At 43.0% G+C, this 14419-nt stretch overlaps 1 pseudogene; it reads left to right on the top strand.

Annotated features, from left to right (window-relative positions):
* Window positions 1–1060: 1060 nt before the first annotated feature.
* LOC112610677 lies at window positions 1061–6202 on the top strand (annotated as a pseudogene).
* Window positions 6203–14419: the final 8217 nt, after the last annotated feature.

The following is a 14419-nucleotide window of genomic DNA, read 5'->3' as shown; positions in this document are numbered from 1 at the left end:
GAACCTGGGAGGCGGAGCTTGCAGTGAGCCGAGATCGCGCCACTGCACTCCAGCCTGGGTGACACAGTGCGAGACTCCGTCTCAAAAAAAAAAAAAAAAAAAAAAAAAAAAGAATTTTGCTTCCACTTGGCTAATTTTCATCAATGCTGTGCTCCTGTGGTCACCCGGATCCAAGTATTTCCAAACCTTTACCTTTTCATTTTGTTGAGAGAAGTAGTAATCCACATGTATTTTTAGCTAACAAAATACTTACATGAATTAGATTATTTCTTGAAGCTTTTCATCAAATATTTTGTGACCTATATTTTTTTTTATTTTAGCCAATGTTAAAGCTTTAGGCTTATAATTGTATTCCACATAGCTAAATAAAGTTCACCAGAAAAAAAAGGGAAAGATTATAAAACATTATAAAAGGAAAACATTATAATTAAATTTTAAAGCTAGTATGTGAGAGAAGATGGCCCAAAGTCTTCATTACCCTCTTAGAGAAGAAACTCCATTAATGTGTGCTGAGTCTGGTTCCACTCCCTAGTTACCTTAGGCATAGTCACATTCACTTTTGGTCTTTCACCCTCATTTTACAATTCTGTTGTGATCATCTTTTACAACATAATTCATCCTCAACTACTTTTGGAGGAATGTGCGAAGGAAATAAACAGTAACGTAAAGTACACATGAAATCATGTTTAACCTTGAAGACAATGACCCCTTGATTTTTACTTTCGGTTAACAGGTGCCACAACATCAGAGTATACAAGAATACTGGAAGTGTGTGAAGAAAGAAAGCATTAAAGGAGTAAAAGAAGTCTGGAAACAAGCCGGAAAAGGTCTTTTTTAATAAAAGATATAATAGTATGGCAATTATATTGTTCCAAATGTCAAATTTTGTGGTATTTTAGAAGTACTAGCTATTTATCTTCCTAAGTCTTCATTGATACTCTTTGTGATATAAGCATGTCTTGTACTTGCTTTCTGATTCATAATTTTATTAAAGAACTTAGTAGAAAGAAAAGAAGTATAAAAATAGATACTGGATTCTGTCAAAAGGCCTAGATTTGAAATGGTGTTTTGTGCTTCGGTAAGATGGAAAGCTTAGTGATTCACTGATTTCTTGGACACTCTAATAATGATATGCTTTCTGGAAGGATAAAACAAATACAGGAAAAAGTACTTGAGACCAAGGCCAGCATCAATTCCAGACATCCTCATGTTCCTAATATGCTAAATGAAGTTAAAAACTTTGCCGGGCGCGGTGGCTCAAGCCTGTAATCCCAGCACTTTGGGAGGCCGAGGCGGGTGGATCACAAGGTCAGGAGATCGAGACTATCCTGGCTAACATGGTGAAACCCCGTCTCTACTAAAATACAAAAAACTAGCCGGGCGCGGTAGCGGGCGCCTGTAGTCCCAGCTACTTGGGAGGCTGAGGCGGGAGAATGGCGTGAACCCGGGGGGCGGAGCTTGCAGTGAGCCGAGATCGCGCCACTGCACTCCAGCCTGGGAGACACAGTGAGACTCCGTCTCAAAAAAAAAAAAAAAAAACTTATTTGAGATTTTTCTCATCTGTACCTTATATATCTCATAAATTTATTGTGTATTTTATGTCAGTAGCTTAGCTGTTTATTGTCTTTAAAATAACATGTAAATTTCAATGTTCTATCTGGAAGCAGAATAAAATATTTACATAGATATAAAAAATACTGAGGTGCTTTTTATTTTACATGTGTTTTTAAAACTACTTTAAAAAATTGTAAATACTCTCATCCCTTGCCAACTGTAGAGACAATGGAAAAGAAACCTCAGTGGCCACACACAACAAGGAAGATACACTTTGCAAAAATTGTTTGGAAAAGGCACAAATAGGAATGGGTCCAGCCCACAACAAGCAAAAACAAGCAATCCCTGAGGAGTAGAATTAGATTCCAGAGTTACTATAATATAATGCTCAGAATAACCAGTTCTCAACAAAAAAATTGTAAAACATGTAAAGCAACAGGAAAATATGATCCATTCACAGGATATGAAGAATTTCACGGAAACCATACCTAAAGAAGACCAGACTTTGGAATTATTAGTCAAAGATGTTAAATCAATTGTTGTAAGTATGTTCAATATGTTTTCTAAAGGAAACCATGAATAAACACTAATAGAAATCAGAAAAACAATGTCTGAACAAAATGAAAATATAAAGAGACAGAAATTATAAAAAGGAGCCAAACAAATTCTGGAGCTGAAATCTGCAATAACTGAAATGAAAAATGCAATAAAGGGATTCAGCAGCAAGTTTGAACAAGGAGAAGGAGAGGACTGGCAAAATTGAAGATAAGACATTGAAAATTACCCAGTCAAAGGAAAAGAAAGAAAGTGAAGAAAAATGAAGAGAGCTTGAGGAACCTATGAGACCTCATCAAGCATACCAAATACACATTATAGGAATCCCAGAAGGAGAAGACATAGAGAAAGGAGCAGCAAAAAATTTGAAGAAATAATAGCTGTCAAATTCCCAAATCTGATTAAAAATATGAATGTATACTTCTAAGAAGTTCAATGAACTCCAAGCAGGAAAACTTCGAAGAGATCCACACTGAGACATATACTCAAATTATCAACTCCCATAGACAAAAAGATAATTTTGAAAGCATCAAATAGAAGTGACTCATGTGGCCGGGTGTGGTGGCTCACACCTGTAATCCCAGCACTTTGGGAGGCCAAGGCAGGCGGATCATGAGGTCAGGGGATTGAGACCATCCTGGCTAACACAGTGAAACCCCATCTCTACTGACAAAAAATTAGCCAGGTGTGATGGCAGGCACCTGTAGTCCCAGCTGCTTGGGAGGCTGAGGCAGGAGAATGGCCAGAACCTGGGAGGCAGAACTTGCAGTGAGCCAAGATCACACCACTGCACTCCAGCCTGGGTGACAGAGTGAGACTCCGTGTCAAAAAAAAAAAAAAGTGGCTCATGCATGTATGAGACCTTCAATAAGAATGACAGTTGATCTCCCACCAGAAACCATGGAGGCCAAAAGGCACTGGATGACATATTTAAAGTCTTGAAAGGAAAAGACTGTCAGCCAAGAACTCTATATACAGCAAAACTATCCTTCAAAAATGAAGGAGAAATTAAGATATATCCAGATTTAAAAGACTGATCTTATTACCAGTATCTACCCTACAAGAAATGCTAAAGGGAGTGCTTCAGGCTGAAATGAAAGGACAGTAGACAGTAATTCAAAGACAGAAGAAAAAAAAAATACTACTAAAGGTAACTTCATTAGTATTATAAAAACCACTGGGCCACAAATATGTGGAAATTAACAACACAACCAATGCCTCAAAGAAAAGGGAAGTGAGAACATATTTATTGAGACAAATAAAAATGAAAACACAACAGCAAAACTATGAGATGCAGTGAAAGCAGTGCTAAGAGGGAATTTTTTTTTTTTTTTGAGACAAAGTCTCACTCTTGTCCCCCAGGCTGGAGTGCAATGCGCGATCTTGGCTCACTGCAACCTCTGCCTCCCAGGTTCAAGCAATTCTCCTGCCTCAGCCTCCTAAGTAGCTGGGATTACAGTCACCTGCCACCACGCCTGGCTAATTTTTGTATTTTTAGTAGAGACGGGGTTTCACCATGTTGGCCAGGCTAGTCTCGAACTCCTGACCTCAGGTGATCCGCCCGCCTTGGCCTCCCAAGGCTCTCCCTGAGCCACCGCACCCAGCCTTAAGAGAGAAATAGCTGTAAATGTTTACATTTAAAAAGAACAATAATCTCAAATTAACAACTTAACTTTACACCTTAAGGAACCAAAAAAAGAGGAAATGAAATCCAAAGATGGAAGGAAAGAAAGAAAACCTAAACTGTGGTTTAATGTATTGACAAAGGCTCCTTATGGACAAGTTTGAGAGTTAAAAACTCCAGGCTGGGTGCAGTGGCTCACGCTTGTAATCCCAGAATTTTGGGAGGCCAAGGCGGGTGGATCACCTGAGGTGGGGAGTTCAAGACCAGCCTGGCCAACATGGTGAAACCTCGTCTCTACTAAAAGTACAAAATTAGCCAGGCGTGGTGGCACATGCCTGTAATCCCAGCTATTTGGGAGGATGAGGCAGAAGAATCGCTTGAACCCTGGAGGCGGAGGTTGCGGTTAGCAGAGATTGTGCCATTGCACTCCAGCCTGGGCAACAAGAGCAACACTCTGTCTCAAAAAAAAAGAAAAAAAAATCCAGAAGGCCCCAACATGGTAGCTCACGCCTGTAATCCCAGCACTTTGGGCAGCTGAGGCGGGAGTATCACTTGAGGTCAGGAGTTCAAGACCAGCCTGGCCAACATGGGGAAACACCCCGTCTCTACTAAAAATACAGAAATTAGCTGGGCGTGATGGCTTATAGCCTGTAATCCCAGCTACTCAGGAGGCCGAGGCAGGAAAATCTCTTGAACCCATGAGGTAGAGGTCGCAGTGAGCCGAGCTCACACCACTGCACTCCAGCCTGGGTGCCAGAGTGAAACTCCGTCTCAGAAACAAAGCAAACAACAACAAAACTCTACAGGAAGCCATGCTTGGTGTATGAACCTATAGTCCCACCTACTCAGGAGGCTGATGTGGGACGGTCCCTTGAGCCTTGGCGTTCAAGGCTGCAGTGTGCTTTGATAGTACCTGTGATAGCCACTGCACCCTAGCCAGGGCAATATAGCAAGAGCCAATCTCTAAAAAAATAATAAGTAAAAGACCAGGTGCAATGGTTCATGCCTCTAATCCCAGCACTTGGGAGGTCGAGGTGGACAGATCAGTTGAGGCTGGGAGTTCGAGACCAGCCTATTAAATTAATGGTAAACACCAAACAACAGATCCAGGAAGCTCAGAGAACACCAAACAGAATAAATACCATAAAATCTATACTCAGGCATATTATATTCAAGCTTCAGAAAATCCAAGACAATGGAACTCTTGAAAAAAGCCAGAGGGAAGAGAAATAACCTCTAGGGGAACAAGCTTAAGAATAAATTACATTGAATAGTTGCAGTGATCTGAGATCAAACCACTGCTCTCCAGCCTGGATGACACAGCCAGAGTCTGTCAAAAAAAAAAAAAAGAAAGAAAAGAAAGAGAGTTATAAAGTAGCTGTATATCCTTTAAGTGGTATAGTGTTATTTGAAGGAGGCCATGAACCCCCATCTCTACGAAAAATTAAAAATAAATTAGCCAGGCATGGTGATGCATACCTACAGCCCTAGTCACCCAAGAGGCTGAGGCAGGGGGATCGCTTGAGCCCAGGAGTTTAAGGCTGCAGTGAGCTGTGATTGCACTACTGCACTCCAGCCTGGGTGACAGAAACCCTGTCCCCCCCCCACCCACCCTCACCAAAAAAAAAAAAAGAAATGGGTTAGTTTTAAATTTATATTGCAAACTCGAGGGCAACCACCAAAACAGTAAATAACTTATTTAAGTTATTTTCAAAGGTTCCCATAGTAATAAAATACAAACCATCACCAAGGTCTCAAGGTTCTTCCTGCCCCTGCCCGTGACTCTCCCAACCTCACCTTCTCTCCTTCCCCTTCTTGCTCAACCACTATGGCCATCTTGTTTCCCCTGGAACTCCTCAAGCTCTCTCCTGCCTCAAAGTCTTTGCCTTGCTATTCACCTGGCCTATAATCTTCCAACTCTGGGTCTTTCACAGGACTCACCCCTCTGCATCATTCAGGTCTTTACTCAGTTATCCTTAATGAAAAAGACCATCACGGACACACTTCTGGTGTTTCAAGAGGCCTGAGCCAGCCAAGTCCGCTCCCTCCCTGAAGAAGGGGTCCAAGAAGGCGGTGACCAAGGCGCAGAAGGGTGGCAAGAAGCACAAGCGCAGCTGCAAGGAGAGCTACTCTGTGTATGTGTACAAGGTGTCGAAGCAGGTTCACCCCGACACCCACATCTCTTCCAAGGCCATTCGTTAGTGACATCGTTGAGCGCATCACGGCGAGGCTTCCCGCCTGGTGCATTACAACAAGCACTCGATCGTCACCTCCAGGGAGATCCAGTCAGCTGTGTGCCTGCTGCTGCCCGGCGAGCTGGCCAACCACGCTGTGTCCGAGAGCACCAAGGCCGTCACCAAGTACACCAGCTGCAAGTAAACTTGCCAAGAGGAGACAACAGCCTTTAGACATATATTTTCCAACAGTCGTCACTGCTGGACAGTGCTTCATCTTACAAATAAACCAATGAAAATGAGTGATCCTAGAAGAAGATAAACGGATGTATTTTAAACAAGGAAGGACCAGTATACACCTGGCTAAGAAAAATTAGCTCGTTTTTTTCTGGGTATAAAACAATTAAAATGTTCATAGAAATTTATAAAAAGACAAAATTAAAATAACTCCTGTATCACCTATTCTTTTTATATGTATATCATGTATATTCATATTCATGTATACATATATCTCACATCATGTATCTCATATATGTAAAATAAATTTGGGTGTCATGCTATTTTAGATAACTATGCTTAGAAACAATTTTAATGGATGCATAATTTATGAATATATTGATATGTAATTAGTTCTTCATCATTGACTATTTCAATTGATTCCCATTTCTATGCGTTATAGATCATACAGCTCACACATCTTTGTACATAAATCTTTGTTCAAATATTTCCTAAGGATAGAATACATGAAGTGGAAATACTAAATCAAAAGTGAAAAACATTTTCTAAGGTCCTTAACATACACATTGCCAAATTGCTATTCAGGATCATGCCAATTTATAATCCCAACATAGTATGGAAATCCCTATTTTATAACACTTATATTTACAATAAATTTTTAAAAGCATTGTTTGGCCGGGCGCGGTGGCTCACGCCTGTAATCCCAGCACTTTGGGAGGCCGAGGCGGGCGGATCACGAGGTTAGGAGATCGAGACCATCCTGGCTAACACGGTGAAACCCTGTCTCTACTAAAAAAAAAAATGCAAAAAATTAGCCGGGCGAGGCGGCGGGCGCCTGTAGTCCCAGCTACTCGGGAGGCTGAGGCAGGAGAATGGCGTGAACCCGGGAGGCGGAGCTTGCAGTGAGCCGAGATCGCGCCATTGCACTCCAGCCTGGGCGACTAAGCGAGACTCTGTCTCAAAAAAATAAAAAAATAAAAAATAAAAGCATTGTTAACCTAATAGGCTGCCAAAAAGAAAAAATTTGAAATTACATTTCCTTATTTTAATTAATGACTCTATTAGTGAGGTCATTTTCCCATGTTTATTTTTAGCCATGACCCTATAAGAAATAAACTGTGCTGCAAAATGATAAACATGATTTTAATCATTTCGTGGGAAGGCACTATATAAAGAATAATACCTTAGGTTGAGGCCAAATAAATAATATTTATTAGGTAACTCTTCTGCAGAGGACTGTGAAGGGGTAAGAAACTGCATTTAACTGCATGTAACTGAAACTACTTTTACCTACATTGTCTCTTATAAACATTGTTTCTACTCTTTGAGAAAGTGTTTACTATGGATTGAATTGTCTCCGCATCCCCCCAAATTCATATACTGAAGCCCAAAACCCCAATATGACTGTATTCCTAGACAGGACTTGTAAGAGGTAATTAAGGTTAAATGACGTCATTAGAATGAGTTCCTAATTGGATAGGATTGGTGGCCTTATAAGAAGAGGAAGATTCTGCACTTGGTCCTCCAAATTAAATAATTTATTTAAAAAAAAAAAACAAGAGAGAGAGCTCTGCACACATACTGAGGAAAGGCTATGAGAGCTCTGCACACATACTGAGGAAAGGCTATGTGAGCTCACAGTGAGAAGGCAACACTTACAGACAAGAAAACTAACACTAGGAGATATAAAGCTAAACTTGTCCAAGGTCACAAAAGCCAGAAACAAGTGAGGCGGGAAGTTGACCTTGTTCTCCTCAGTCCAAGGCCAGGACTCCTCCACTCCACACGTAGATAGCCACCTCAGTCAACAGCCAAGCGTCCCCAGAGTCAGCATTACACCAAGATGTCTCACCAGGAGACAAATGCCTCATCTTGAATAAATATGTCCTAACATATTTATTGTTTACCCATGGAAAACATTGAACCTCAGGAGAAACAAAATGCAAATTATGTACAAAACTATGTTTAGTGCCTGACAGTAATATAAAGCTAAATGATATCCTTAGAGTTTTGGAGGGGTTTGTCTATGTGGTGAAACAGGTGCTCACACACTGCTGATACACTGTAAACTGGTCTTAGAGAGAAAAATAAATAAACTGGAAGGAGAAAAAAAACAAAAGACCGTGACAAACCAATCCCCACTGTGCTCCACCCTCTTTCCCTATGTTGTTTTCTTACTAGAACTTGATCATCAACTTAAAGTGTGTATATACACATATATGTGTATATGTTTATATCTGCTTATCCTATTAGAATGTAAGTTCCATAAAAGCAGGGATTTTTTTTTTTTTCGTTTTTAGAGACAGGATCTCACTACGTTGTCCAGGCTAGTCCAGACCTCCTGGGCTCAAGCAATCTTCCTGGCTCAGCTTCCCGAGTAGCTGGGACTATAGCAGGAATTTTTCTTTATTCACCATTGTGTTCTTGAACCTTGAAACAACACCTGTCATGGAGTAGATGTCCAATAAATATTTTTGAATCCATGAACAAATAAATCACAAAGAGCATTGAGTCAGTTATGCAAGCATAGAAAAGAGGCCACAGAAACAAGCAATGCAGTGGTCATCCAAGAGCTTTCCAAATAAAGGGAGCCCTAGCAACGAAGCATTCTCCTTTCATGACAGATCTATTTCTATTTAAAGATGAGCACATTAGATTAGCAGGGCCTGTTGCTGTTAATCACATTATTATGTTAGTACACCTTGTTCTGATTTTATGGTCCCCGAGCAACCTTCTGATAATCTGGTTTCCATATCATCTGCTTACAGGGAAAGAGTACTCTTTGGTACTCCAGTCTTTCCTGGCCAAGCTGGGACCTTGATACAGGTTTCTCCGTATGTAATCAGTAGGACTCTTGGACAGAAACAACAGAAAGCCATCTCGAAATGGGTTAGATAAAAGAGGAGATGATAGGAAGGGTCTACAGGAGTGTCACAGGGTCAAACCTGGGGAGGTCAGGGGAGCAGCTGGGATGTAGGAAAACTCCAACTGAGGACCTGAGGCCCTCAGAACTCTCACCAGGCTTTTCTTTACTTCTGTTTGGGTGGCAATTTCATTCTCTTTCACTGCATGTACAGCAGAGAAATTCTAACTCTGCTCTCCCTAAGAGTCAAAAATCCCTGGGAAAGGGGCTGATTGGCTGCCCTGTCTGAATCAGGTTCTATTCCAGACCAATCCACTGCAGCAGGAGGGCAGGGTCTATACCAACATGGCAGTTGCCATGCCCCCGCACTGTTGGAGGGTAGCAGGGAAGGAACGTTTTCTAAAAGATGGGGGTGACTACTCCCAGAAGGCAGCAAGGGTGCTGGTGGACACAGTGGATTGTTCTAAGCTGTGCAATTCTATAGGCTAAGACCAGTTTAGGAGACTCCAGGGGACTGCAGGGCAAATTACACTCAAACACTAGAGGATCAGGGTGAAAGTCACAAATAAGTGTCAGGAGAACCTTTTTTTTTTTTTTTTTTTTTTAAGACAGTCTTACCCAGACTGGAGTGTGCCGTGATGTGATCTCGGCTAACTGCAACCTCTGCCTCCCAGGTTCAAGCGAATCTCATGCCTCAGCCTCCCAAGTAGCTGGGACTACAGGCACACGCCACCACACCCAGCTAATTTTTGCATTTGTAGAAGAGGCGGGGTTTTGCCATGTTGGCCAAGTTGGTCTCAAACTCCTGGCCTCAAGTGACCCACCCACCTCAGCCTCCCAAAGTGCTGGGTGGGATTACAGACATGAGCCACCATGGTCAACCAAGAGAACTTTCAAATTGTCTACCTGGCTCCAAGAAATCGACATACTTATCCCTTTATAGCCAATACATTTGACAGCATGCAATACATTAAGAGCTATGTACATGGTTTTAATTCAATTCATAATATTTTGCCTTTTCTCTGCCTGGGGCATGTTTTCCTTTTATTATGGGCCAAGAGGTAAGACAGTAGGGATTTAAGTAAGCAGAGAGGAATCTTCTAGACCCTCAGCTACCAGCCTTTTGAGTCCTGGGTTTTTATTTTCTGATCCCATAAGTGATATTCCTGCCACCCCTCACCTCTGTCCCAGTGATACATAAGCAAGGAACAAGAAGAAGAAAAAGCAGTGCCCACGTTGCCGGGCTCGTGCCTTAAACAGTTCTCTAGATTCCAACGTCTCTGCCAACATCGTGCCAAAGAGGATCCAACATCAAGTGCACATGTTGAACAGCTGAACCCAACTCGAGCCAGTTAGGAAGAGAAGTTTCCATGCTCAGAGGACGCACTCCTGACCCCAGTGGGCATCCCCTGTGATCTGTTCAACTTCACATGTTCTCACCTCTGCCTTGGAAGTGACAGGTATTTAATTCTAAATTGTAGCAGTTAATGGACTTTTAAAGACATTTTCCTGATGTTTCTGAGGGAAGACAAGGCAGACTCTTCAAAGTCAGAGTTCGATGCAGATAAGCACACAGATCCGTAGACGAAGGCAGCAGAGAAAAAGTGAGGCACTAAGTTTTCTTTAATGGAAATTGCATATCTTCAAAAGCTGGAGTGCAAACTGACACTAATACCACATCGATGCCATGAAATGCAGGGAGAAAACTCATATTGAGAAAAAATAAAATAATTCTTTTTTTTTTTTTGTTGCCCGGGCTGGTTTTTTGTATTTTTTAGTAGAGACGGGGTTTCACCATGTTAGCCATGATGGTCTCGATCTCCTGACCTCGTGATCCGCCCGTCTCGGCCTTCCAAAGTGCTGGGATTACAGGCTTGAGCCACCGCGCCCGGCCCAAGAATTGTCAAATCACTTGTAGCATTACAGTTGATTTACAGTGAAAGCATTCAATACAAATGTTCCACAAGGTGGCAGCCTTGCTCTTCCAAAAATTGTTTTATCTGCCTTGCATACACCAAGCATGACTTTCGCTTTCTTTCCTTCCTTTCTTTTCTTTTTTTCTTTTTTCTTCTCTTTTCTTTTCTTTTCTTTTGTTTTCTTTATCTCACTCTCCCTTCCTTTGTCTTCCTTTCCTTTCTCTTTATTTATTTATTTATTTATTTATTTTGAGACAAAGTCTCACTCTGTCACCCAAGCTGGAGTGCAGTGGCACCATCTAGGCTCACTGCAACCTCTGACTCCCGGTTAAAGCAATTCTCCTGAGTAGCTGGGATTACAGGCACCTGCCACCACTCCCAGCTAATTTTTGTATTTTTAGTAGAAATAGGGTTTCGCCATGTTGGCCAAGCTGGTCTTGAACTCCTGTCGCCCACCTTGGCCTCCCAAAGTGCTGGGATTACAGGCGTGAGCTACCATGCCCAGCCCACACATGATCTTTAACAGAAAAACTAACCATATAATAAAGAAGATATACAGAAAATTACAGAATATGTCAGAGATGACTTGCTTAATGAAGGAGAAACATTGTGGGAGGCTTTTGACTGACATGCCTCAGCTAAATATTGACCAACTCAGAGAAAAGAGCGCTTTACCACATTTACCATTAGCACCTGCTGTTTGTGTTTGCTTACGTTCGGCAAGGAAAGAAATTAATGTTTGGAATCTCTATGCAACATCTTGTTACTAACCAGATTCTCTCTTCAGCATCATCAATGTCAACTCTTTATTGAAACCTGCTCTAAGGCCGGGCGCGGTGGCTCAAGCCTGTAATCCCAGCACTTTGGGAGGCCGAGACGGGCGGATCACGAGGTCAGGAGATCGAGACCATCCTGGCGAACACGGTGAAACCCCGTCTCTACTAAAAAATACAAAAAACTAGCCGGGCGAGGCGGCGGGCGCCTGTAGTCCCAGCTACTCGGGAGGCTGAGGCAGGAGAATGGCGTAAACCCGGGAGGCGGAGCTTGCAGTGAGCTGAGATCCGGCCACTGCACTCCAGCCCGGGCGACAGAGCCAGACTCCGTCTCAAAAAAAAAAAAAGAAACCTGCTCTATTCAAAGCATTCTGCTAGGTGCTAGTCTTCTTTCTAGGAGAGTTCTCTTGCCAAGAGGATGAAATGGGAGAAAATAGTGTGCTTATAGTACTTACCACACTTGGACTTATAGAATATTTAAACATTCAATAGTGGGTGAAAATATATCAGTAACTCCTGTTTGCTTTGCAGAATGTCGTGAGAGCTCTTCCCCCAAATTTTATGATCCAAAAAGAATTAAAGGAATGTTCATTGTAGCATCATTTCAAATAAAAATTCAGAAACAACATAAATATCTAGCACCGGCCGGGCGGGGTGGCTCATGCCTGTAATCCCAGCACTTTGGGAGGCCGAGGCGGGTGGATCACGAGGTCAGGAGATCGAGACCATCCTGGCTAACATGGTGAAACCCCCTCTCTACTAAAAATACAAAGTTAGCCATGCGTGGCGGGCGCCTGTAGTCCCAGCTACTCGGGAGGCTGAGGCAGGAGAATGGCGGGAACCCGGGAGGCGGAGCTTGCAGTGAGCCGGGATCGCGCCGCTCACTCCAGCCTGGGCCACAGAGCGAGACTCCGTCTCAAAAAAAAAAAAAAAAAAATCTAGCACCATGAAACCAGCCTGGGTGACAGAGCGAGACTCCGCCTCAAAAAAAAAAAAAAAAGAAAAAGAAAAAAAAAAAAGAAAATGGATAAATTGTGCTATAATTGTACAATGAAATTCCAGGCAGCTGTGACAATGGCGAATGAGTAACTTAGGTTACTAAGGTCGCTAAGCTGTTGTCTCTCTGCCATCCCCTGGCTCGCACGCATGCTTGGCTTTGTAATGATGGGGCAGGTCCCAGACGCTGAAAACCCGGTTCCCGTTGCTTGCTGGCGGCGTGCTAGGCTCTGCCGATAGGGGGCAGTAGAGGGAGCCGCAAGCCGGCGGGGAGGGAAGGGGCTGGCTCCTCTGTGCCCGGTCAGGGTTATTTGTGTCTGCGCTCAGCGTTCATCCTGGCAGCGGTCAGTACCAGTCTCCGTTTTTGTTTTTTTTTTTTAATGTTTTGTTTTGCACTCCCAGAACCAGCCACATTGTGTCCTCTCCCCGCTCCCGCCACCCGCCCAGGCACTGGCACCAGGCGGCCCCTGGGCACCGCAGGCCTTTCCTTCCAGTTTCTGGATTTTAATTCCCCAGCCTCTTCTCTTAGTGCCCTGGCCGAGGGAGTGGTAGCTGCTTCCAGCATTTACTTTCTTCTTTGCTGCTTCACTCCTCTAACACCTGTTTAACCAGCGCCTTCTATTATTATTTTTTCTGTTAAGCTCCCCTTCCCCAGTCCTTTAAAAAAAAAAATCTATTGAAATACTTAAAATGGATCCTAACTCATACAATGACCATGTGCCAGGAACTGCAGATACATGACATAGGTAGATGCATAGCAGACATGCATATATACATATTAGAATATTTCTATATACATATGTATTAGATATAAAATGCAAATATATACACCTATAAGTACATATGTATGGCTTACATGAACTATATTTAGACCTATGTGTCCCTATATATAAAATTTCCTGCTGGGCGTGGTGGCCCACACCTGTAACCCCAGCACTTTGGGAGGCCGAGGCGGGTGGATCATGAGGTCAGGAGTTCAAGACCAGCCTGACCAATATGTTGAAACCCTGTCTCTACTAAAAAAAAAACACACACACACAAAAATTAGCTGGGTGGCGTGGTCGTGGGCACCTGTAGTCCCAGCTACTCGGGAGGCTGAGACAGGAGAATTAATTGCACCCAGGAGGCAGAGGTTGCAGTGAGCCAAGTTCGTGCAGCTGCACTCCAGCATGGGCGACAGAGCAAGACTCTGTCGCAAAAAACAATAACAACAACAAACAAAACAAAGAATTTCCCCTAATCCTCACAATAAATGCTATGAGAAAGATACTATTATTCCTATTATACAGGAGGAGAAAGTGACTCTCAGGGAGATTAGTTAATTTCTACAATGCATAGCTAAGAAGTGGTAAGGCTGGGATTTGAATACAGATATCCCCGACTCCACAGTCTATACCTTTCCCATATGCCTTAAAGTTGTTTAGACCTCGGCCGGGCGCGGTGGCTCAAGCCTGTAATCCCAGCACTTTGGGAGGCCGAGACGGGCGGATCACGAGGTCAGGAGATCGAGACCATCCTGGCTAACACGGTGAAACCCCGTCTCTATTAAGAAATACAAAAAACTAGCCGGGCGAGGTGGCGGGCGCCTGTAGTCCCAGCTACTCGGGAGGCTGAGGCAGGAGAATGGCGTAAACCCGGGAGGCGGAGCTTGCAGTGAGCTGAGATCCGGCCACTGCACTCCAGCCTGGGCTACAGAGCGAGACTCCGTCTCAAAAAAAAAAAAAAAA

This window comes from Theropithecus gelada, chromosome 17, assembly GCF_003255815.1.
Source record: "Theropithecus gelada isolate Dixy chromosome 17, Tgel_1.0, whole genome shotgun sequence".
Taxonomy (NCBI): Eukaryota; Metazoa; Chordata; class Mammalia; order Primates; family Cercopithecidae; genus Theropithecus; species Theropithecus gelada.
This window is presented reverse-complemented; position numbering and strand designations above follow the sequence as displayed.